Source organism: Mus caroli, chromosome 13 (assembly GCF_900094665.2).
Source record: "Mus caroli chromosome 13, CAROLI_EIJ_v1.1, whole genome shotgun sequence".
NCBI classification, from domain to species: domain Eukaryota; kingdom Metazoa; phylum Chordata; class Mammalia; order Rodentia; family Muridae; genus Mus; species Mus caroli.
Genome location: NC_034582.1, coordinates 19,310,768 through 19,315,078, shown reverse-complemented (window position 1 = coordinate 19,315,078; position 4,311 = coordinate 19,310,768).

Below are 4,311 nucleotides of genomic sequence, written 5' to 3'. Positions count from 1 at the left end.
GGGGGCTGAGTCTCAGGCAGAGTCTGGCTGTTTTGGCTCCGGAGAGGCTTGGGTTGGAGGGCTGCCGGATGGCCTGATACTTTCCTTGTCCAAGCTATGAGTTATAAATGGGTGGCAGGAAGTGAGTGAGAGAATGACAGCTGGGTTGGAGTCCCGGGGGGTGAAGGACCTGCCTAGTGGGTGGCTATGGGGCGGGCGGTCAGCCAGAAAGAGAAGGGTTCCCATGGGAGGCGGCAGGGAACGCACGGTGCGGTTCTTCGGAGCTCTGGAAAGACATTCTGGGTGCTGGGTTTTTTTTTGGGAGGGGGCGAGGGGGGGGTGTCGAGACAGGGTTTCTCTGTAGACCAGGTTGGCCTCGAACTCAGAAATCTGCCTGCCTCTGCCTCCCTCCTAGAAACTATCCGGAAGATTCTTAAGCGCTGTCTTCAGCAAGTCAACTGTTGTAAATAGTCTTAATATTTTATTACATACTAATTTAGTGTGTGTGTGTGTGTGTGTGTGTGTGTCGGGGGTGGCGTGGTGGTGGAGGTCAGAGGATCCAGAGGATCTGTAGTGCAAGGATTTCCCAAGAAGAGACATCTGTATGTAAAGGCCCACAAGCGCTAAACTAGACACCTTTCATGAGGACCCTTGCTGTATTTGGAGGCTGTGTGAGTGGGTGTTCCATAAAATTAATGAACTAACATATAGTCTTGAAACGGTACAGGAAAGTGAGTGCAGCTGTTCTGAGCGCATAAATAATAAGCACAACTCACCATTAATTTGTGGGTGTTGTATTAAGAAAATAAACCAAAGCACTGGCCCTTAATAACATTTAACTAAGACTGAGTCAAGATGTAAATACTCTACTTCACTCACGCAGTGTTCCCACATGTCTGCTGAAGAAGGCTGAACTTGTGCCTACCATAGGCTGTCTTGTGAATCAGTCCTTCTGTATCTGTCAGAATGTGTCTCTCCCCAGCAAAGGGCTTTGTTCTCATTCCCCCTCCCCCTCTCCCTCTCCCAGTCCTTCCCCCTCCTCTCTCTCTCTCTCACACACAGAAATCATTACAAGGGGGAAGAAATGAGGGATACTTTATGGAAATTTTTAGCAGAGTGTCACAAGGGATAAAAGTCACTGACTCCAACTGACTTCAATTGGCCAGATTTAAAAAAAACAAAAAACAAAAAACAAAACAAAACAAAACAAAAAAAACACTATTACAAACACCATTGTTTATCAGGCAATATTTATTTGTTCTGAGAGATTGCTGTCAATCTCAATTTTTGTTTTTTCCAGAAAATGATATTCAGAACACACACACACACACAAGCATTACTCTGGGTCAAGGCCATGGAGTAGCAGATCATAAAGATTGCAGCCATGCATTACATTTTGTTGTAAGAGTTGATTACTGGGAAATAAAAGTAAGACTGGTTACTTTGTTCTCTTAAAGGCAAGTTAAACAAGCAGACGGAGTACACAGAAGACGAGCAGTCTTAAGGGATTTCAAGGTGTAATATTAACTCTGGCTGTGAGGTCCAGCAAAAGTTACAGTCTCTTAGAATGTGAGAGACTTTATCACATTGCGTTGCCACAGTTCATCCCTTTTTGTTTTATTAAAGAAGAAATGTGTCAGTGGAGGGGGTCACTGGTCAAAAGCTAGTACACTATAGAGGTAGCCCAAAGTGCCACAGTCCCTGACAAAAAGGAGACTTGGTTGGAGCAAGGCAAAGTGTACATCATGAGTGGTCCACCATCATCAACCCAGTCCCTGAGGGCCCTAAGCTACTGACTTCTCTAACGATATAACAAACACACTTTTTCTGGGTCTGTTATAGCACCATCTGCCTCAATCTGGATTGGCATGTTACTGCCAGCATTCCTGGGGCTTATGGGAATATATTTTGCTTGGAAACAGTACAGGACAAGAAACAGAGAAATGGCAAAGCAAAGCAAAGGCAAGTCACAAAAAGTGTGATTACTTATGGATGGTAGGTCCACTTTTTTGGGTAGGTAGATTAACTGTCCTGTTAGAGAGATTGCACTTCCCTTGAGCATCTTATCTCAGAAATTACAAAGTAGAAAGGGAATATAAACACGTGAGATAGCAAACGTCCAGAGCTCAGAAGAGGACTTGGGTTTGATTTGAGTCCTGCTTGATTGGGTCCATGAAACTTACTTATGAGGTTACACCACCTGTTCACACCCCTCAGTGATTAAATTCTGGGAGAGAAACCAGGTGTACCAGGCAGTGGGCTCGAATAAGGAGCATGTGATAGAGGCGCGTTAAACACTGAAGTCCTGGGTACAGGTTCTAGACTCTGGTCCTGTGTGAAGTAAGCACAGCAGTGTACAGGTTCCGAGATGAGGGACTATCTGAAGTGCTGCTGTGTGGCATGGCTTCCTGAGAAGATATGCATCAACATCTGCTCAGCGCAGGTAAGGTCATGTGTCTTTGATGAATGATCAAAGGAGGTGTAGAGACCCCTTATTGAGATTTAGTATTTAATACAACTGTGCTCTTCCAACGGAGATGTTGCATGGTTACTATGCTCCTCATCCGTTATTGATGAGATTGTGAGGTTTTTGGCTTTCATACCCTGTATACCTGAGCTCCAGCATCAAGAGTATTTATGGGGTGTTGGCTTTCCAGAAATAAAGAACTCAATTTGGCTTTATATGAGTGGTGGTCTGTGACTTTCTCACCTATACCGGGACAGAGTCTCATGAGAGAGATAGTACATGGGGACCATTTCTGCTGCACCTAGTATCACATCTGAGAACCTAAGAGAAAGATCTCTCTTCCATCATTTTATACTATTTCCTGCAGAAAGCCCTTGACTTCTCTACATGCACCCTTCCATGGACACCTATAGCTCCACTACCATTCTTCTGCTAAGGTGGATGACCAGCTGGGCCCAGATCAACCCTTACGTCTCAAGCTCCACCATCAACCATCTGCAGAGTTTTGGGGGCCTTAATGCCATGTTGTGGAATTGGTCACAGCCAAAGAAAGCTTCCGTGCCCAAGAATGGGAATTTACAAAGGTAAATTTGTGAGACCTTTCGTAAAGATGGGTTCTGTAGAATGATAAGCTAATGATAACGTTACTGGATATTTGTAAGCCTTGAAATTGTGAACTGTAAAAAACCTTTTTCTAATTGTGGCATGGCTCAGCCTTTATCCTGGAGCTTTCTGTATACCGTAAACAAGTACCTGTGCTATGGCTCAGTGCTAGCAATTTTTAAGAGTACAAAGGTTTATGAGATAAGAACATTTGAAAATTTACCCTTGAAGCAAACATTAAATATAACCAGGTTTGTGCCAGAAGAGAAAGGTGAAGCATGTTCATTCATTGCCAGGCTGGGGCTTGAACCCAGGGCCTTTGACAAGTTCCCTACCCTTGAGGTACTAGCCTCAAAACTAAGGTTTTGTCTTAAGACCTTTATTAACAGATATTTTCAGTTTATTACCTTTTTTTTTTTTTTTTGGTTTTTCGAGACAGGGTTTCTCTGTGTAGTCGTGGCTGTCCTGGAACTCACTCTGTAGGCCCAGGATGGCCTCGAACTCAGAAATCCGCCTGCCTCTGCCTCCCAAGTGCTGGGATTAAAGGCGTGCGCCACCACGCCCGGCTTTATTACCTTTTTTTTTGGAGAAAAAAAAAAACAAGTTGTAAACTTTCACTGCAAATTAAAAACCATCTTTAATCTCAACTTGACTGGAGGTGGCGCTAAACTCTCACAGGCGCTGACCGCAAGGTTCTGTGCAAGCAACCTGATGATCCTTAAGGGGTGAGGACCTACTGCCCCACCAGGTCCTGTTCCTCTAGATATCTTGATTTCCAGAACTGAGCTACCCTCACAGCCCCAGTGGGCTCTCATATGAAAAAGCTTCTTCCAACACACACACCAGCATCTCTCAGTAAATTGTTGGTTTAGCAGCTTAGATAGTATCTACAGCACAGGTTGCAGCCTCCAGGATCTTAGCCAAAAAAACTGAAAAAGGAAAGACACCCCACTCCTTCCACTGCCCAGGGAAAGGCAGCAGGCCCTTCCCCACAGAGTCTGGCTAAGTTTACTCTTGCCTGTTGAGTAACACTGGCTGCAAAAGAAGTCTACACAGAGACCACATTTCCTTATTATAAAGAAATTTCAAGTTAGAGTGATAAAAATAGCCTATATCATGCTTAGACCTCAGCATTTATGGCTTTTCCCAATTACAATTCTATAATTTTCTAAGAATCTCCTAAGATACACATTTACATTAATGGACATGTCCTGGGTCCCTTCTCCAAACACTGTGGCCCATAGTTTTTACCTTGTTAGCTA